The following is a 23,237-nucleotide window of genomic DNA, read 5'->3' on the forward strand; positions in this document are numbered from 1 at the left end:
CGCTAGGCGTCAGTGTGGATCGGCCATGAGCCGTAGCGATATGGTCCGTGCAGTGGCGATAATGCTGTGCAACGGATGGCGCAGTGGTTACCACCCCTGCCCAGTAAATAGGAAGTCCTCGGTTCGAAACCCGGCTGGGTACATGTTTTCACTCGTCGCCGCTGATTCTGCTTAATGTCCAATTGCAGCTGGCAGGAGACATCCGCCTTCAGTTTAGATACAGTTTTTAACAGCTACGGGATCTGCATGGTGTCTATTCTATCGAAGGAACAGACACCATGCATTCGAATAAGTAAAGACATTCTTGGCCGTCCATTTGCTTCGGACGAAGAGGTGCACGGCTGGGTGGGTACTGTCATGGTTCCGTAGGCACCTGCGGACATTTTTCCATGACGGCATTAACTGTCTTGTCTCACGATGGGATAACGGCATCAACAGTCAGATCGACTACTTTTGTTACAATAAACCTTTTTTCCCATGTGTCTCGTTTTCATTTGACTTGGCTTTATATATTTAACATGTATACATGTTACAACACGTGTAACTTTAAAAGGGGTGGTCATTTGAAAGTTTCTACCTCGAGGAAGGCAGTCGGTCACGTGATTAAGCTTCTGAATACGGGAATATAGCTACATGTACGCTAATTTAAGGGCCTCATGATTGATTCTTGTTTGTAAGGGCTTAAAGTACTTGTGCTTATATTGATGAGCCACACACAGTTTTCAGCTCGTGTACTCGGCTTCTAGTGGTTAAATGATACCGGCAATTAATTCTTCATCTTTAATTTGTTACTGAGCTCCAGTCGAGATTGCAACAAGTCTATTCAAAACTCAGAAAAACCTTTAAGAAATATTTTTAGAAAAATTAGGAAAAAATTGAGCCTAACAGGAAACACGCAAAACAAGTAGGAGCAACATCCATGGAAGAAAGGAAACTAAATTTAATTTAGAGAAACAAAGTTACTTTCTGAAATTATTATACATTTCGATTCCAAGTTCATAGCATGTCGGCTACAGGGATAAAACGTTAAATTCTTATAGCTGACATGTGAACATGGACCCTAGACCTATCTTAATTTCGTAAATGTATGTAATCTAGAGGTAACGAATTATGTTGTACATCCATTGAATGCTGATTTTCTCCGAGGAAGACCATATGTTAATTTTGAAAAAAACATGCAGAAGAACAGGAAAAAAAACAAGTACAAAACTATACAGTTTATTTACAAAATTGACTTTATCCAAAAGCATATATACTACAGATATGACTATGATATCACCCAAGCACAATGTTTTTGTTACAGGACCGTTTTGTCATCAGCGTGAACTCTTAATAAACCCCAAAATGATTCATAATTAAGTTAAAGCTGGTTCGGTAACTACAGTATAACAGGTAAATGGAATTTTGATGTCAATAAGCATTACCTAAGAGAGATTCAGCAAAAGAAATCTACCGTAAAACTGTGCAAATCAAAGAAAAAATCTGCAGAGGACTGTTTTGTGTTGCCGCATTTTTTCGAGTGGTTACCAACGATCCCATTTTCTGTTCTATTTGGAAATAACTTAAAGTTATTACTGTCATACCTGTAGTTTCTGGTTGTTGTTTTGATATTTCTTGTGTCATATAATCTAGTGTGATAAGAAGGTTAGCTGCAGAATGAAAGGAAAGCTTTACAAGTCTGTGGTGAGGCCTGCGGTGCTGCATAGCGCAGAAACTTGGCCAATTACAAAATCCCAAGAGAAAAAGATGGAAGCAGCAGATATGAGAATGTTAACGTGAATGAGTGGGGTGACACGAAAGGATAGACTAAGGAATGAATACATCTGGGGAACAGTGAAACAGGGAAGAAGATCCAAGAAAGTAGGCTAAGATGGTATGGAAATGTGCAGAGAAGAGGGGAGTACTATGTCGAGAGAGGAGTTGAAGACCTAGATATCGAAGGATCAAAGAGAAGAGGAAGACAGAAACTGATATGGAAAGACGAGGCAGCAGGGGACCTATGGGAGAAAGGATGGCTCGGAGAAGAAGCACTGGATAGGAATTTGTGGAAGACAAGGATCCAGCAAAGCAACGCCGACCTCTCATGACGTGGGCAACGGCTGAGATGATGATGATGATGTGTCATATAGTCTTCAACGATGGTTGTCTGTTGTTTCCGTGCGATGAGTAATGTCCGTAAAACACGACGAACGGATGTGTTGGTGACCAATCAGGGCGCTCTGGCGAGCACGGTAATTGTCCATTTCTTCTGTGTTTGCATTATATTCGGACAGTTAGTCATTCTTTCGCCATTTTGTTGGATCTAAATCTGAAAACACGGTCTCACGTAGTAACATTCAAAATTTTAACCTTCATAAATAAATAAAATTTTGTAGATATTTTGTATGTTACCCGAAGAAAGATGTATTCAAGATCAGATATGATGGTTCAGTGGATAATGTGAGACGTGACTTTAAAATATTTTGCAATAACGCTCTAATAGTTTTCATACGAACTACAGGTTAATTTTGAATATGAATACGGGCTTGTGACTTACGATTAATTAAATTTGCCTTCTTCAATGCAAATTACTTCATTCGCGAGTTGCCCGAGTGAGCCGAAACGTCTGGAGGTCACTGTAAATGAATTTTAATGAGTAATTACTTTCTGGGGCCCGCCTCCTCGCACGCCCTCACCGGCAAACTTAAATTAAAATATTTATTGCTACCTGAAGCTACATTAAAGCTCTCCGACTAATTTCTAAGTAATTAAGGACACACCTCATGCACCGCAGTAGAAAGTGTGCTGTAGTTCTGCGGCGACAGCTTCTGCGGGATTTAAAGTCTATCTGCCATGAGCAGTGGTTAAGGTAAATGTTTACTTGTAAACTTCCTTGGTAAAACAGTAACGTAAGTGCTGTGAAAAGGTAATATTGGTGTTCATAACGTTTAGAATTACGTAACGGATATAAGACACTGCCGCGAATAAATATCTTTAAGGACAAGGTCATTTTGTTGACCGATGAGATACCAGGTAGGTCACGACTGTAGGAGTATATAACAAATTCAGACCAAACGAATCACACATGACACAGTTAAGGGTGACCAAACAGTTGCATCCATGCACAGTGAACGTCTCCGCCCCTTAGCTGTGAAGCATCTCTATATAAGTCGCCTCATTGACTTTCAGAGTTCATACCTACTTTTACATTTCTGAACAGCATCGCTTACGTGTTGGTGCTCCTACGGATTCAGACTGAGAGACATACGATCAGCTAGGTGATATATCTGGCAGCCATAGCGATATTTCGATAGTAAATTACCATATCTAAATTTTATTTCAAATCTAAATTATCTTCCACACTAGGTAGATATATATTGAGAGTTTAGTTTGATACGGAAAAGCAGATCATCATATACTTGAGTCGTCAGCTTACGTTTTCCTTGCTCCACCCCACTAGTTGTCTACATGGAAGCATGTTTGTCGTCTGCAGGAACAGCTTCGCCAACTGTTGTGTGTAGCAATGGGGAACTGTTCTGGGTCAGAGAGACATCAGCGAGCGATGATCCATCGCGTTTGTTAAGTTGGCACAGGTAGAATATGCGTATTGTCTGTGCGCTGGCTTCTGGTCCGCGGTAGGGACTGTTGGTGAATAGCGAGGAGCCTAACTGCTCTAGTAATCGTCAAAGTGGAAACATTTTTTCTTTAGTGTTGTAATTTTGTGAATGTGTAAGTTTCAGCTTAACTGAGTCCCAAATGCATTTCCTAGTGGGTTTCAACTAGTCTCTCTCTAATCCAGTTTAGATCTTGTTTTCTTTTATTAAATTGTTGAATAACTTCTTTCTCCGTGATGAATGATTAATGTGTGCGCTTGTTATCCATCCTTTCCACGCCGCACCCGATTTCAAACGATCGTGTGTGCTATTCAGTCCGTTTTACCGGCAATATTCAGTGCCAACACTCCATAGTAATTTAAGGTTTATCCTTTAGTACATGTTCGTTCTTAAGCTTCCCTCTTTAAGATTTAATCCTTACATAAATGTATAGTAAAAAGCTTTGCTGATACTCAATGACTCAAAGGCTATTTATCTAATTATCTGTCGAGGCTCTTCCAGGCAAGCTTAGCTCACACCTGTACGAATTTTAATATATTTAAGAGCATTTCGCAAGATTATTGCCCTACAGATTTAATTAAGAATTGACAAGGACTACTAAAATTCCATCCGTTTTCTTGAATTGAGGCCTATCCACTGACTGTTTTTTTGTGTCCAAACAAATTTTCAGGGTAATTAAGTGGAAGGACAATTCAGGTGGCGACCCTAGATATTTTCCGTAATAAAATACCGATTTAAATTCGTATAATAATGTACCAGGCTGCGTAACGGTATAATTTTCCATCGACCAACCTAACAATATTATTAAACAGGTTTATTACAAGCGGCTAGTGCGTCAGACTGCCATGCAACGGGCCCGGGTTCGATTCCCGGCCTAGTCGGTGATTTTCTCTGCACGGGAAATGGGTGTTTTATCATCACTATTTCGTCATCATAAACACGCAAGTCGCCCAGTATGACATCAACTGAAAAGACTTGCAAATCGGCGGCCCGGAATTAGACCCTCGGACATCACTGAAATACGATCATTTAATTTCGTTCACAACGAATAACCCTCTAGAGGTAACGCAGGCGTGTATTTTCGCACGTGAACGATCCTAAAGGTGCCCAATGGCATCCTCCAACAGACTGTCCCAAGCATCTTGCACCTTTCCCTGCAATTCGGCAAAGTTTCTTGCAGGCCATGGAGAACAAGTAAGATCCCTCCTAATTACGCCCCATTTGTGTTCAATTGGGAGAGGGAGGGGGAGGGGGCCTTGCTGGTCAACGTAGTTGGTGTACGTGACGAAGTGCCTTTGCGTCGCATCAGCCATATATGGACGTCCACTGTCCTGCTGAAAAAGCACATCGTCATCCTGTCGAATCAACGGCAGCAGATGGGGGTAACATCCTGTGCAATGTAGCGGTTCCTGCTTACTTTACCCTGCAGAAATACCAAATATGAACACGAGTTGTAACTGATGGCACGCTATACCATTTGCTCTTCGATGGGACCCGTTTGTCGTAGTCGAATGGACTCTGAAATAGGCAGTTCACCACGTCTACGCCATACACATGCATGTACGTCACTCGCATACAGACATAACTATTCTCACCACTGAAGACAACAGAACGTCATTACACGACTTCAAAGTGGCCGTGCTTGGCAGTGTCGTGAAGTCAGCGGTAGTCTAGCCAGAGGCACACGCGATATTAATCCTGCTGCAAGCAGACTGTTCCCAATGGTCCCTGATGACACAGCGGGTGCATCACGTGCCCTGATTTCGTCCCTCGATGGTGCTCGGTCGGCCGTCGCTGTTCACACATTGCGTCGGTCTTGACGTGCGTCTGTACTAAATGGACGCTCAGAACCTGGCCTTCAGGTCTGCGAGTGTTCCACAGACCCCTCTGTAAGATACGACAGACCACCGATACGTTGTGCTTAAAATATGCAACAGCCCGTCGAAAGGTCCGCGCAGCTTCCCGTAGGCTCACATTGCGACACATTTAAAATGGCCCGAGCTGTTCAGTAGGAGTACGTACTTGCCGGTGGAGGATAGATGTACCCTAGAATGAATGCTGAGAACACTGTTCACCTCTAAACTCAGCATAGTTACTGCCTACAGAGTTAAAACAGAGGGTATACAGACAGGCCTCCTGTGCGTCATATAGTCGCTAATCACTGTGAGAAATGAATCACTAACACTACAGCCCCACAACATTCATTCCTTTTCTGGCAGTGTATATGCACATCAATACTAACCTCATACCTGCAGTCTGATCATCAACACAAGGTCTGTGCCCACTCACAAAACAGAAACATTCGACAAATTCTACTTCTTTTCTGCTGTCTACCTCTAAAGCAAGCTATCTTTCACTCTTTGGACAATCCAATGTCCTTACTCATTTAAACAGCCGCTGCAGCACTTCCATTTTTCAAAGCCATATCTCTTCCATAACAATGTAAACATACGACCAGTTTTCCCTCGGTCAAACAGCAAATAAATGCCTCCACTTTCTCCCAATTATGACCATTTTCCTTTTAATTTCTCAATCAGTCTGGCCATTTTCTTCCCCTATCACTTCATTACTTGTGTTTCATTCACGTTTTTCTCTCTCCCACCCTCACCCCTGACATTTTGCTACCAACGCCGCAATTTTAAACGTTTCTGATGGCAGTTTGCCTTCGTTTTTTTTCCACTTTTCATGAAATAATTCTGCTTTCTACTACGAATTATGCACGGTCCAGCAACATCAATGTGACCACCACCTATGTTCGGGATCAGTGTACAATAGCGAGTCACAGACGGCAGCTGGCAGCACTACCAATGGAGAGATATAAAGCGTTTTGGGGGACGAGGAAAACAGTGCAGTCGTTCTCTTAGTGCGGAAACGGAAAAAAACTGTCTTACGTCAAAATGGGCATGATCATTGGTTTTGGGACCAAAGGTGGAAGTATTTGTGAAACGGGTAAGCTTGTAAACTGTTCATTTTCCGCCGTGGTTAAAGTGTGCCGCGCGTGGCAAAATGGCGCTATCAAAAATCGGCACCGAGCGAACTGTGGTGCACTACGGACCATAAATGGCAGGGCTGAATGATGGCCGTGGAGATGTGTACGGGCAAACAGTCGTCCAACTGTTGAGCACCTGACTGCCTAGATGAACCAAGGGACTTCCATCAGTGTCCCTTTAACGACTGTTCAGTGAACGTACTGCATATGGGCCTCCGCAGCAGACACCTGGTTCATGCACCAATGTTTTATGCTGTTCATTGACAAGTAAGGCTAGAATTAGCACGCCAGTACCGCAACTGGACATCCATTGAGTGGACCTTTTTCCATTGAGCGATCTTTTCAGATGAATGAAGATCCATCGGCGTGAAGCATCTGAAAGCAAGCACCCAGCGACAATCTTCGGAAGGGTCAAGTCCGGAGCAGGGAGGGTTGCAATGTTTTTATGATATTTTCTGGGTGTTGTCGTCATTCTGGAAGGGCAATGGATCGACATAAGAAAGCATCTAGTCTTTTGTATCATGTCATGCAGTTTGATTTTCGAAGGCATAATGGCATATAGCAGCAGTCCGCCCCCGGTAGCTGAGTGGTCAGCGTGACAGACTGTCAATCCTAAGGGCCCGGGTTCGATTCCCGGCTGGGTCGGAGATTTTCTCCGCTCAGGGACTGGGTCTTGTGTTGTCTTAATCATCATCATTTCATCACCATCGACGCACAGGTTGCCGAAGTGGCGTCAAATCGAAAAACCTGCACCAGGCGAACGGTCTACCCGACGGGAGGCCCTAGCCACACGACATTTCATTTCATTTCATCTAGGACAATGCAGTACGTCAGACACCTCGCAGTGTACTAGGCTGAGTTTACCATACTACCCTGGCCACAACACTGATCTGATCTACAAACAGTCGAGAAAATGACCTCTGTCGGACTGTTCGTACCATGGATACTCAACCGAGAAACTTAGGGCAGCTGGCTGCGGCGCTGGACTCTGCATGGCTCCACATCCCTGTCAGTACCTTCCAGAACATTACTGATTCTCTTCCTGCACGAATCGTAGCGACCCGCGCTGCAAAATGTGGTTATTCAGGCTTCTGACAGGTGGTCACTTTAAAGTGACTGGGGAGTGTAGCTACTGTTACATTCAATTGTTTATTGCTTCTGGGTACGCATTAGAATACGATATTGGATTTCGGAATTTCTGTCTGACCATAACGTACGAGAGGCGTTTGAAAAGTCCGTGCAAAGATAAAAACGACCTACGTCTTTGGGGTAAACCTTTTTTATTTTTCGACATAGTCTCCTTTTAGACTGCTGAGGTGTGTTCTGGTGCATTGTCGTGATGGAAAAGGATATTTTTTCTGTCCAATCGCCGGCGTTTTTCTTGCAGCTAGGTTTTCAATAGGACCAGTAACGATGAATAATATACATCTGTAATAGTTTTACCCTTTTCCAGACAGTCGATGGTGATTATCCCTTGCGAATCCCAAAAGACAGTGGCCATAACCTTTCCGGCCGGAGGACTGGTCTTCGCCTTTTTTGGTGCAGATTCTCCCTTAGTAGCCCATTGTTTAGATTGTTGTTTGGTCTGAGGAGTATAGTAATGTATCCACGTTTCTTTCACAATGACGAAACGACGCTTAAAGTACTGACGATTCTTCCTGAACAGCTGCAAACCATCCTTGCAACACTTCACACGATTCCGTTTCTGGTCAAGCGTGAGCAATCGCGGAACCCATCTTGCGGATAGGTTTCTCATGTCCAAATGTTTATGAAAAATATTATGTACCCGTTCATTCGAGATGCCCACAGTACTAGCAGTCTCTCTCTTCTGTCATCCATCACGATATCATGGATTTTATCAATGATTTCTGGAGTCGTAACCTCCACAGGGCGTCCAGAAAGTTCAGCATCACTTGTGCCCATGTGGCCACTCTGAAAATTTTGAAACCACTTATGAACTGTTCTGATCGAAGGTGCAGACTCACCGTAATGTTTATCAAACTTCTCTTTAATCTCCTGAAGCGTTTTGCCTTTCATAATGTAATGTTTAATCACCACACGACATTCTTCGTCGTCCATTTTTTGACAGTGACTCGACTTCCCTGATTCACACGAATTCCAAACACAAAGAAATAGACCAACATGGCTGAAACTTAGTGTGCGTTGTCCCAAAGATGCTACTAACTAAACATGATCTCGATACGCACCGATGGTGCCATCTTTCGGACTTTGCACGGACTTTTCAAACGTGCCTCGTAATTCGATCCGCACAATAACCCTGGTTCGGTGTGGGGCGGCGGTGGGATGGGTGGACTGCTGTGGTCTGTTGTGGGTTGTGAACCACTGAGGGTTACGGCGGGACGAAGCCTCTCCGTCGTTACCAGGTCCCCAGTTTAATATACAGAATAACACACACCCTATATTTGCATGACTATAGTTCCTGAACTTCTCCCTGCTTCACTTCACTGTACTTAGATACCAGTCTGTGTGTGTGTGTGTGTGTGTGTGTGTGTGTGTGTGTGTAAAAGAGAGAGAGAGTGAGAGTGAAATTGTGCACTGATGGCATTATTAAACCATCCAACACCATCAATTGATACTGATCAAAATTATTTAATGCCTTCAATAGATGTAATTCATAATTGTAGTTTTTTAGGTTAGCATAAAAAACTGAACGCTATGACACTACAATCATCAATATAAATTACAATTAAACCATCTAAACAATTTAGTATTCGTAACTTAATCATATATCGAATCTCAATTTCACAATAAATGTAGATGGTTAACATACGAGTACATCTCCTGTACTACTGCTTTTCAGATCATAAAATTGTGATTATGAGGTTATTTTTGCGTCATGGACACAAGACCATATTAAAAATGATGAGTCATCATACAATGATACTAAGGCCAGTCAAATAGTAACGCTTCCTTAAATAAAATTTGTTTAGCAAGGAATTTGAACTCGGCGCTATTCTCCAATCCAATGCAGTAGCAACTTTCTGCGCCAACAGATGCCAGAACTACATTCGCTTGCAAAATGGCCTACATCGATGTTTGTATCATTCCGTGATAGAAATTTTTAATGCAGTAGGTGAAACGCATATTCACATTGATGAAGAGACGAAGTAGACGATGAGCTTGTCACTGCAGAAAAGCTGGAGGGCAAACAACGCTGGCTGACGAAACGCGGAGCGGCAGGCCGGTGACTGCAGTGATTCCACATAACATCCAGCCAATTGATGACATCACACGTGGTGAAGACCAGGTGACTGCAGATAATTTGTGTCGTATTACCTGCCTCAGTAAAAACAGTTTGATGACTATTATTAAAGAATGTTCAAATGTGTGTGAAATCTTATGGGACTTAACTGCTAAGGTAATCAGTCCCTAATCTCACACACTACTTAACCTAAATTAACCTAAGGACAAACACACACACCCATGCCCGAGGGAAGACTATAACCTCCGCCGGGACCAGCCGCACAGTCCATGAATACTATTCAACAAATCACATGTTCAAAGGTATGTGCAGCTTGGATACTAACTATGATAACTAACCAGAATAGAGAGAGAAGATAAACTGTTGCCTCTTAACTACTGCATGGACAAATAATTGTGTCTACAAATGAAACATGGGTTCATTGTTTTGAACCAGAACGTCGCAGGCAGTAAGTGGAATGGCATCACAGAAATGCACTGAAGAAGAAAAAGTTCAAGACTGCCAGAAAATTTATTGCTGCAGTAGTCTGCTATGCGAATGGTGTGATTGTGGGTGATTTTTTGGAGCAGGGTCGCACAATAAAACCTGTCCAGTACGTCGGAACCTTCAAACAGTTTAAACACGTCTTCAGTGAGTTCATCCAACAAAAGCTATCTCGGATGTTCTTCCTCACATGACAGTGAAATACGACACACTACTTGACACACCAATGAAGGGACTGTGAAGAGAAGCTCACCGTAGGATCCTATGCGTCAGTGTGTTTGTAAGCAAGACCTGGTAGCTCAGATGGTAGAGCACTTGCCCGCGAAAGGCAAAGGTCCCGAGTTTTAATCTGCCAGGAAGTTTCATATCAGCGCACTCTCCGCTGCAGAGTGAAAATCTCATTCTGGATGCAGGATGGTTAGGAGAGAATTTCCATTATGAGAGAAGAATGGTAGCTTGCTCTAAATGTGGAAGAATGTAACTTAATTCAGATGAGTAGCAAAAACAATCCCGCAATGTTCGAATACAGTATTAGTAGTGTGCTGGCTGACAGTCAAGTTAGTTAAATATCTGTGCGATAATGTTGCAAAGCGCTATGAAATGTAACGAGCACGTGAGGACTGTGACAGGGAATGCTAATGGTTGACTTCGTTTTGTAGGGAGAGTTCTACGAAATTGTAGGTCATCTGTAAAGAAGACCTCGTTGAGAACTTTTCTGCTACCATTTTGTGAGTACTGTTCGAGTGTTTGGGTTCCAAGCAAGGCTGATTAATGAAGACCATAGAAGTATGACAGAGGAGAAGCGAATGTTTTGAGATACGGTGCTACAAAAAATTTCACAATTATGTGGACTGATAAAATTAGGAATGAGCAAGTTGTCTGTAGATACGTGAAGGAAGCTCCTAAATTTGTTAACGGAAGGTTCGAACAACACATGAGTATTACTGAAATGCTGCGTGAACTGAAATGTGGAGCCCTGAAGAGAAGTAGACGTTCTTTCCGCGAAACGCCATTATGAAAGTTTAAAGGATCGGACCGGCTCTGTTTACGAAATGACCAGGAAAGGGAAAGACTGTCAGTGACAAAATGTATCCTCTGCCATGCACCTTATGATACCTTGCGGAATATGTGCGTAGATGTAGATGTAGATATTGACATAGATTATATATATTTTAAGAATTTCTTACATGTGATTAAGAATCTGACGTTTCGTGAGCTTTTAAATACTTTTTGGCGAGAGATAATTTGCCATATCGTGTTTCACACACTTTAATTTAAATTGCCAATCTGTTAAAATTATAGTTCAAAATTTAAAAAAACCTGACAACCTTAACTATTTGTATAGATATTACATCTATAGGTTCTGATGAGTCAAGTCTCAAACGTATCATGTTGTTGTTGGTGCCTTCAGTCCAGAGACTGGTTTGATGCAGCTCTCCATGCTACTCTATCCTGTGCAAGATTCTTCTTCTCCCAGTACCTCCTGCATCCTACATCCATCTGAATCTGCTTTGTGTATCCATCTCTTGGTCTCCCTCTACGAGTTTTACCCTCCACGCGGCCCTTCAATACTAAATTGGTGATCCCTTCATGCCTCAGAATAAGCCCTACCAACCGATTCCTTCTTCTAGTCAAGTTGTGCCACAAATTTCTCTTCTCCCCAATTATATTCAGTACCTCCTCACTAGTTATGTGATCTACCCATCTAATCTTCAGCATTTTTCTGTAGCACCACATATCGAAAGCTTATATTCTCTTCTTGTCCAAACTATTTATCGTCCACGTTTCTCTTCCATACATGGCAACACTCCATACAAATACTTTCAGAAACGACTTCCTGACACTTCAATCTATACTCGGTGTTAACAAATTCCTCTTCTTCAGAAACGCTTTCCTTGCCATTGCCAGTCTACATTTTATATCCTCTCTACTTCGACCATCTTCAGTTATTTTGCTCCCCAAACAGCAAAACTCTTTTACTACTGTAAGCATCTCATTTCCTAATCTAATTCCCGCAACATCACCCAATTGATTCGACTATATTCCATTACCCTCGTTTTGCTTTTGTTGATGTTCATTTTATATCCTCCTTTCAAGACGCTGTCCATTCCGTTCAGCTGCTCTTCCAGGTCCTTTGCTGTCTCCGACAGAATTACGATGTCATCAGCGAACCTCAAAGTTTTTATTTCTTATCCGTGGATTTTAATACCTACTCCGAATTTTTCTTTTGTTTCCTTTACTGCTTGCTCAATATACAGATTGAATAACATCGCGGTGAAGCTACAACCCTGTCTCACTCCCTTCCCAACCACTGCTTCCCTTTCATGCCCCTCTACTCTTATAATTGCCATCTGGTTTCTGTACAAATTGTAAATAGCCTTTCGTTCTCTGTATTTTACCCTGCCACCTTCAGAATTTGAAAGACAGTGTTCCAGTCAACATTGTCAAACGCTTTGTCTAAGTCTACAAATGCTAGAAACGTAGGTTTGTCTTTCCTTAATCTACTTTCTAAGATAAGTCCTATGGACAGTATTGCCTCACGTGTTCCAACATTTCTATGGAATCCAAACTGATCTTTCCCGAGGTAGGCTTCTAGCAGGTTTTCCATTTGTCTGTAAAGAATTCGTGCTAATATTTTGCAGTCGTGGTTTATTAAACTGATAGTTCGGTAATTTTCACATTTGTCGGCACCTGCTTTCTTTGGGATTGGAATTATTACATTCTTCTTGACGTCTGAGGGTATTTCGCCTGTCTCATACATCTTTCTCACTAGATGGTAGAGTTTTGTTAGGCCTGACTCTCCCAAGGCTGTCAGTAGTTCTAATGGAATGTTGTCTACTCCCGCAGCCTTGATTCGACTTAGGTCTTTCAGTGCTCTGTCAACCTCTTCACACGGTATCATAACTCCTATTTCATCTTCATCTACATTCTCTTCTGTTTCTATAATATTGTTCTCAAGAACATCGCCCTTGTATAGACCCCCTATATACTCCTTCCACCTTTCTGCTTTCCCTTTTTTGCTTAAAGCTGGGTTTCCATCTGAGCTGTTGATATTCATGCAAGTGGTTCTCTTTTCCCCAAAGGTCTCTTTAATTTTCCTGTAGGCAGTATCTATCTTACCCCTGGTTATACGCGCCTCTACATCTTTACATTTGTCCTCTAGCCATCCCTGCTTAGCCATTTTGCACTTCTTCTCGACCTCATTGTTGAGACGTTTGTATTCCTTTTTGCCTGCATCATTTACTGCATTTTTATATTGCCTCCTTTCATCAATTACATTCAATATCTCTTCTGTTACCCAAGGATTTTATTAGGCCTCGTCTTTTTACCTACTTGATCCTCTGCTACCTTCACTATTTCGTCTCTCAAAGCTACCCATTCTTCTTCTACTGTATTTCTTACCCCCATTCTTGTCAATCGTTCCCTAATGCTCTCCCTGAAGCTCTCTACAATCTCTGGTTCTTTCAATTTATCCAGGTCCCATCTTCTGAAATTCCCATCTTTTAGCAGTTTCTTCAGTTTTAATCTACAGTTCATAACCAATAGATTGTGGTCAGAGTCCACATCTGCCCCTGGAAATGTCTTAGAATTTAAAACCTGGTTCCTAAATTTCTGTCTTATTATTATATAATCTATCTGAAACCTTCTAGTATCTCCAGGCTTCTTCCATGCATACAACTTTCCTTTATGATTCTTGAACCAAGTGTTAGCTATGATTAAGTTGTGTTCTGTGCAAAATTCTACCAGGCGGCTTCGTCTTTCATTCCTTACTCCCATTCCATATTCACCTACTACATTTCCTTCTCTTCCTTTTCCTACTATCGAATTCCAGTCGTTCATGACTATTAAATTTTCGTCTCCCTTCACTATCTGAATAATTTCTTTTATCTCATCATACATTTCAACAATCTCTTCGTCATCTGCGGAGCTAGTTAGCATATAAACTTGTACTACTGTGGTAGGCGTGGGAGTCGTATCTATCTTAGCCACAATAATGCGTTCACTATGGTGTTTGTAGTGGCCTTCACGCATTCCTATTTTCCCATTCATTTTAAACCTACTCCTGCATTACCCTATAACTCTGTAATCACCTGACAAGATGTCTTGTTCCTCTTCCCACCGAACCTCACTAATTCCCACCATATCTAACTTTAACCTATGCATTTCCATTTTTAAATTTTCTAACCTACATGCCCGATTATGGGATCTGACATTCCACGCTCCGACCCGTAGAACGGCAGTTTTCTTTCTCCTTATAACAAAGTCCTCCTGAGTAGTCCCCGCCCGGAGATCCAAAAGGGGGACTATTTTACCTCCGGAATATTTTACCCAAGAGGACACCATCATTATTTAACCATGCAGTAAAGCTGCATGCCCTCGGGAAAAATTACGGCTGTAGTTTTCCCTTGCTTTCAGCCGTTGGCAGTACCAGCACAGCAAGGCCGTTTTGGTTAGTGTTACAAAGACAGATAAGTCAGTCATCCAGACTGTTGTCTCTGCAACTACTGAAAAGGCTGCTGCCCCTCTTCAGGAACCACACGTTTGTCTGGCCTCCCAACAGATACCCCTCCGTTGTGGCTGCACCTGCGGTGCGGCTATCTGTAATTGTATCGCTGAGGCAAGCAAGCCTCCCTACCAACGGCAAGGTCCATGGTTTATTGAAGGGGGGGGGGGGGGGGGGGGGAGTGGGGGTGTGACGTAATAATATGTGATATAAATGGCTGAATATTTTTATTCCATTGACTTAGAAGCTTGACATGTATAGTTTCTTAGTACATTGTAAAGCAACACTGAGCATACGTGTTGTATTCATTTATTAGATAAGGCTCTCCATTTGCCACTTATTTGAGATTTTGCAGCAAGTTAGCACAGCTGCTGCGGAGACGAAAAGGATTATCGCTGGCTGCCATTTGATCCACCATTACGCGGACTTTTTAAATTTCAGCATATTTAAAACCAACAGCCCTCTCTAAGACTCAACAAATGCTTAAAAAATGAGATAAATGATCCTGGAGAGCATTTAAACACAAAAACTTTGATTTAAATACCAGAACTTGACGTAAGCAGAAAAGGCTAAAGCGTTCGATACTTGCTTTACTGTATGAAACTGCGTAAGTAGTTGACGTTTAATTTCCAATTTTACTGACAGTGAGATGTGAGCCACTTTACGACACTTCTTGCAAATTATTTTATTGCCTCATAAGTAGCTACGTTTTGTGGTGGACATGTATACATGACTTACAAACCCACGTATATCAAGTGCAACAGTATAGCTTGTGTGTCTTTTTAATATGAACCATTTAGTCTGGGAATTCACATGTGTGAATTTTCACCATTTGCAGGTAACATTAATAGAAATAACTCATACAGCACCGATTCTGCACTTTTATTATCCGAAACATCTTTTTATACCTTATACACCACAGCACTTACAAATAGTTGAAGTACAACCTTAAACTTCAACCATAGTCTTTTACATAAATGTCAACTTGATACCTCTACCTGATCCTCAAAACAAGGGGTCTTAACAGACGGACAGACAGACAGACGAACAACAAATGGTTAAAAAAAGTGTGATGTAACTACAATTCGGCTCTTTTTCCCTTACTTGTACTGTGGAAACTTTCTTCTCGGAAAATTTCATGATTCTAGGTCACCGGCAAGTACGCTACAGGTTACGATGAGTGAGTTCGCGATTATCAAAATGTGTGATGTAAATGGCCGTATGTTTTGATTCCCCCCCATGATGCATGGACCTTGCCGTCGGAAAGGTGGCTTGCGTACCTTAGCAGCCGTACCGCAGATGCAACCACAACGGAGGATACCTGTTAAACAAATCATGGTTGAACAATATTGACACGAATTCCTTACAGAAGAATGGAGAAACTGGTAGAAGCCGACCTCGGGGATTCCGGAGAAATGGAGGAACAAGTGTGCTAGTACTGACCCTGCGACTTATCTTCGAAGAAAGATTAAGGAAAGGCAAACCGACGTTTCCGAATTTGTAGACTTGGAGAAAGCTTTTTCCGTTGTTGATTGGAATGCGCTCTTTGAAATTCTGAAGGTACCAGGAATAAAAACAGGGGCAAAAGGCTATTTGCGCATTGTACAGAAACCAGTTGGCAGTAATAATAGTCGAGGGGCGTGAAGTGGAAGCAGTGGTTGAGAAGGCTGTGAGACCGGATTGTAGCTTATTTCCGTGGATTAAACAAGCAGTAAATGTAATCTGGAGCAGGAATTAAAGTTAGGGAGAAGAAATAAAAACGTTGAGGTTTCCCAATGACATTTTAATCATGTGAGAGACAGCAAAGGACGTGGAAGAGCAACTTAACGAAATTGACAGTGTTTGGGTATAAACATAGAAGATTAACATCAACAAAAGCAAAAAAAGGATAATGGTATGTAGTCGAATTAAATCAGGTGATGCTAAGGGAATCAGATTAGGAAACCAGATACTTAAAGTAGTAGATGGGTTTTGCTATTTTAGCAGCAAAATAACTGAAGGTGCTGAAGCAGAGGGGATATAAAATATAGACTGGCAAATGTAGAGTGAAGAAGAGAACTCTGTTAAAATTGAATATAGATCGAAGTATTAGGAAGTCTTTTCCGAAGGTGCTTGTCCGGAGTGTAGCTATTTATGGAAGTGAAACATGGACGATAAACAGTTTACATAAAAAGAGAATAGAGGCTTTAGAAACAGGATGCTATAAAAATAATGTTGAAGGTTAGGTGGCTAGACCACGTAATTAATGGGAAACTGAATAAAACGGGGTAGAATAGAAATCTGTGGCACAACTTGATCAGGTTGATGGGGATAGGTTGATAGGCCCCTTCTGAGGCATCAGCAGTTATGTATAGAATGTAAGTGTGTGTATGTGTGGGGGAGGGGGTAAAAACGGCAGAGAGAGACCAAGAGATGAATACAACAAGTAGATTCAGAAGGATATACGTTGCAGTGTTATTCAGACATGAAGGATAAAGTACCGTGGAGAGGTACATCAGACCAGTTTTTGGACTGAAAACTACAACAATGTGTTGATTGCGTTGACTTGAAAGCTACACACTACCAAGGGACAGTAGACTTCGGTGTTTGACGCAGATCTCAACTTCATACATCTACTCGTTCCTGAGAAAAAGGACTTTTAGAAAATGGACAACGAAGGAATCCTACAAGGGTTACGTTTTTATCAACTGAGATACATAAACCACAAAAAGGAATATATTTGCGAAGAGCTATCATTTTGCCCCTCTGAGCAAAATAACATGACCCGCTGGAAACGTTTTTAAAGTGTGAATCAGAACAACGTAAAGCAACCTTTTTATACTTTTGATCACCGTCAATGAGCTGTGAAATGCAAATGATATCTAAGAATGGATTGGGGCTAAGAAATGAAAGAGGAAGCCGCCTGGTAGAATTTTGCACAGAGCACAACTTAATCATAGCTAACACTTGGTTCAAGAATCATAAAAGAAGGCTGTATACGTGGAAGAAGCCTGGAGATACTGACAGGTTTCAGAGAGATTATCTAATGGTAAGACAGAGATTTAGGAACCAGGTTTTAAATTGTAAGACATTTCCAGGGGCAGATGTGGACTCTGACCACAATCTATTGGTTACGACCTGTAGATTAAAACTGAAGAAACTGCAAAAAGGTGGGAATTTAAGGAGATGGGACCTGGATAAACTGAAAGAACTAGAGGTTGTACAGAGTTTCAGGGAGAGCATAAGGGAACAATTGACAGGAATGGGGGAAAGAAAGACAGTAGAAGAAGAATGGGTAGCTTTGAGGGATGAAGTAGTGAAGACAGCAGAGGATCAAGTAGGTAAAAAGACCAGGGCTACTAGAAATCCTTGGGTAACAGAAGTTATATTGAATTTAATTGATGAAAGGAGAAAATATAAAAATGCAGTAAATGAAGCAGGCAAAAAGGAATACAAACATCTCAAATGTGAGATCGACGGGAAGTGCAAAATGGCTAAGCAGGGATGGCTAGAGGACAAATGTAAGGATGTAGAGGCTTATCTCACTAGGGGTAAGATAGATACTGCCTACAGGAAAATTAAAGATACCTTTGGAGATAAGAGGACCACTTCCATGAACATCAAGAGCACAGATGGAGACCCAGTTCTAAGCAAAGAAGGGAAAACAGAAAGGTGGAAGGAGTATATAGAAGGTCTATACAAGGGCGATGTACTTGAGGACAATATTATGGAAAGGGAAGAGGATACAGATGAAGATGAAATGGGAGATACGATACTGCGTGAAGAGTTTGACAGAGCACAGAGAGACCTGAGTAGAAACAAGGCCCCCGGAGTAGACAACATTCCATTGGAACTACTGACGGCCTTGGGAGAGCCAGTCCTGACAAAACTCTACCATCTGGTGAGCAAGATGTATGATACAGGCGAAATACCCTCAGACTTCAAGAAGAATATAATAATTCCAATCCCAACGTAAGCAGGTGTTGACAGATGTGAAAATTACCGAACTATCAGTTTCATAAGTCACAGCTGCAAAATACTAATGCGAATTCTTTACAGAAGAATGGAAAAACTAGTAGCCGGCCGGAGTGGCCGAGCGGTTAAAGGCGCTACAGTCTGGAACCGCACGACCGCTACGGTCGCAGGTTCGAATCCTGCCTCGGGCATGGATGTGTGTGATGTCCTTAGGTTAGTTAGGTTTAAGTAGTTCTAAGTTCTAGGGGACTTATGACCACAGCCGTTGAGTCCCATAGTGCTCAGAGCCATTTGAACCATTTGAACCATTTGAAAAACTAGTAGAAGCTGTCCTCGGGGAAGATCAGTGTGGATTCCGTAGGAATGTTGGGACACGTGAGGCAATACTGACCCTACGACTCATCTTAGAAGCTAGATTAAGGAAGGGCAAACCCACGTTTCTAGCATTTGTAGAGAAAGCTTTTGACAATGTTGACTGGAATACTCTCTTTCAAATTCTGAAGGTGGCAGCGGTATAATACAGGGAGCGAAAGGCTATTTACAATTTGTACAGAAACCAGATGGCAGTTATAAGAATCGAGGGGCATGAAAGGGAAGCAGTGGTTGGGTAGGGAGTGAGACAGGGCTGTAGCCTATCCCCGATGTTATTCAATCTGTATATTGAGCAAGCAGTGAAGGAAACACAAGAAAAATTCTGAGTAGGTATTAAAATCCATGGAGAAGAAATAAAAACTTTGAGGTTCGCCGGTGACATTGTAATTCTGTCAGAGACAGTAAAGGACTTGGAAGAGCAGTTGAACGGAATGGATAGTGTCTCGAAAGAGGATATAAGATGAACATCAACAAAAGCAAAGCGAGGATAATGGAATGTAGTCGAATTAAGTCGGGTGATGCTGAGGGAATTAGATTAGGAAATGAGACACTTAAAGTAGTAAAGGAGTTTTGCTATTTGGGGAGCAAAGTAACTGATGATGGTCGAAGTAGAGAGGATATAAAATGTGGACTGGCAATGGCAAGGAAAGCGTTTCTGAAGAAGAGAATATAGATTTAAGTGTCAGGAAGTCTTTTCTGAAAGTATTTGTATGGAGTGTAGCCATGTATGGAAGTGAAACATGGACGATAAATAGTTTGGACAAGTAGAGAATAGAAGCTTTCGAAATGTGGTGCTACAGAAGAATGCTGAAGATTAGATGGGTAGATCACATAACTAATGAGGAAGTACTGAATACGATTGGGGAGAAGAGAAGTTTGTGGCACAAATTGACTAGAAGAAGGGATCGGTTGGTAGGACATGTTCTGAGGCATCAAGGGATCATCAATTTAATATGGGAGGGCAGCGTGGAGGGTAAAAATCGTAGAGGGAGACCAAGAGATGAATACACTAAGCAGATTCAGAAGGATGTAGGTTGCGGTAGGTACTGGGAGATGAAGAGGCTTGCGCAGGATAGAGTAGCTTGGAGAGCTGCATCAAACCAGTCCCAGGACTGAAGACCACAACAACAACAACATCTAAGAATATCACTTAGAACCAATTTTCCCCTCCAGTTTTACTAATTCTGTCCCTTCCTTCCGGAAGAAACAAAATTAACTTTTAATCTACTCTCTTAGTGTTGTACGCTCAATTGCTTCCTAGCATAGATTTCAAACATTGCAATTGCTTGGAAGATAAAAGTGTTTACTCTGAGATGCGAGGTGAAAAATACTGAAATCTGCCGTGCCAAACGAAGACAAAAAGAGAGAGAAGCATGCAGTAAATGATACATCGACAGGTGATGAGGAAACGTTAGTGACACACACTCGACATTTGTAGTTGTGCAGTCACCAAGTTCTAAAAGTGTTAGAAAATGAAAAAATAATAATAATCTGTGGATAGTAGTGTGTTCCAGAAACGACACATATCTGAAAAGTTCCCGTTATGCAACGCTCAGTTTCAACGTGACCCACACAGTTCAGAGGAGGAGCTCCGTGCTGAACCAGTGGTTGTATTTTGTAGACGAGAACGTTCTGCAGTCCGCCGACGGCGGCGCCAGGCGTACACAGTCGTTAAATGGTACATCGGACGGTCGATAGAGGGCACGCACGTCTGCAGGGGCAATGTACGCCCCGATAAAGTTGCTCGGCGTGCGGTTGCGAACAGATTTTGCAATCGTAATGTCACGTTGCACCTTTCAAAGAAAAAATGTATTTCAGATCGTACAGTGTTAGGGGAATCAGCTCAACTATCATGCTGGCGTAAAATTATAAATCCTACCCAAATCGTACCTCGTCACAAAGACGCATCAATTCAGTCGAGTTAGAAGAAAGCCAGAACACGTGATGGTTAATGACTGGTTGAAAGTGTACCGAGAACAATTTGTCTTAAACTCTCAAAAATATTTCACTGTTCACCGTGAAAGTATTACGAGACATTCCCCCCCCCCCCCCCCCCCCCCTTCGTGTCTGCCACCTCTCAGATCCATGCATCGTTAGTACGCTCTTGCACACCAGGAACTCGATGATAAGTACCGGTACGCACATAACTGTAACACTTTAGAGAAAAACCAGCTGTAAGCCCTTAGAAGAGCACTGAAATAATAGGGTACACCGCGACAACAATGAGTTAATTATCGTATTATCAATTAGACTGTTACGGAATTGTGTGTTAATTCACAACGCAATTTCATTAACATTCTATTGCGAAATAGATCATAAACAAAATCATATTTTAAAAAGTTTTTATTGACATTTTTCTTGAGGTTATGTTTTCTTGTGTCATTGTGGTAAGCTTTTTTATGTTATAGGTACATATTTTTCTTGCAGACTTTTGGGGCTTCCACAACATTGTGTTGATCTACGAACAATTTGTACATAAGAAAAAATCTTATGTTTCAGTTCTCTCTCCCTTTTCCTAATCAACAGATAGTGAATCCTGCACGCAGTGACGCGTTGTACGGCAGGCTATCATCGCTTCTGCTTGTCGCAAAGTATGTTAAAAAATAAAAGGTAAGGGAAGCACGCTGATAAAAAAGCCAAGAGAGAATTAACTGTCTGTAAACAAAACAGTGGTTTTCTGTCGCTTAGACCACAGTTACCATCTCGGTACCTCCTCTCTTTAGAATTTTTGAAATACCTTACTGACAGATTTAAAGACTGGTATGCGACTATTCGACACTACATTCAGGGCAATGAAATACCTACCGAGTCGATGCAAGAAGTATCGAGACCGATATTATTCTTGTCACATAAGCGATATCAGCTGTGTGTAAGTGGAAGGTTGAACTAACAGCTATAAAAAACGGATGTGCATTCGATCCGTCGGTTGCGAACAGAAACGGTAGCAATGTATAATAAACAGTTTATGGTATGAGAAATGTACTGACCGATCTGGGATCCTATGAAATGACCAATTCCCAAGTCGAAGACTCAAAACCCAGAAATCCACTTCGATGTAGCTATACGAAAATGTATAAACGTCAACATATATAAACATTTAATGCAATTACTATGATGATTATGGACATCTTAAAAGCAATGATAGACAATTATTTGTACTTTATTTTTTAAATGTATGTTTCAAAGATGATTTGCACAAATAAACCGATATATGGTAGTATTTTCTTTGCTATATGTTGTCAGAGGTAAATCTTTGTCTTTGGGCAGTTCGTAATAAAAGTTTGAAGTGCGAGGACGTAGTACAATTTATGCGTATCGTGTAAGCATGGTGATGTTAATGTGTATTGTGAAGTGAAATGACTAGAAATATATCTATCCAACAACAGAAAGTCCCCCAGTGTTCATACTATTTAACAATATAGAGCCGAACATCCTCTAGGCCATTATACAAAGTTGCATTTCAGAATGGACTACGAGCCTACAACTTATAACAAGACAAAGAATAAAAGATCAGTATTTTGAAAATCGTTTATTCAGATTCTACCGTTGCTACCTCTCTGTGCAGTGTGACACTATCTCAGTGTGCCAAGTGCTGTGAAGATGTGACCAGCCGCTCAATTATTAACTTCCTTCAAAATTAATAAATCGATTTTTGGTTGAATAAGGGTGATGACAATCAGAAGAGAACAGCGACCATATCGTTTGTGGTTTTGTTGTTGTGTCACACTTCACAGTGGAGTAACATCTATGAACCAAATGTTCAAGAAATTCTCCACAATGTTTTGAAACAGAGCAAACTGTCAACATGCAAGCCAGTGTGATGCGCCAGATGAACAATAAAGAAGTACTTTTCCGAGACTCAGCTTCATACGGTTCTGTTAACGTGCTGTGCTTTCCACTGAAGTGGGAAAGTCAATGTAGAACACATGAAGCATTAAAACCACCATCGTTTCTCTATTTTTGTTAATCCAGCCTCGAAACTTATGGGGTGTGCTTGTAACTATATAACAACGCATGAGACTCATTTACTTCGTATCGTAGCCCGTTGTTCGAGACGTAGATGACAGGAACAGAAAGCGGTCAGTCCAGATCGCAAATCTCATTATTTTTATAGTACTG

This window comes from Schistocerca americana, chromosome 3 (genome assembly GCF_021461395.2).
Source record: "Schistocerca americana isolate TAMUIC-IGC-003095 chromosome 3, iqSchAmer2.1, whole genome shotgun sequence".
NCBI classification, from domain to species: domain Eukaryota; kingdom Metazoa; phylum Arthropoda; class Insecta; order Orthoptera; family Acrididae; genus Schistocerca; species Schistocerca americana.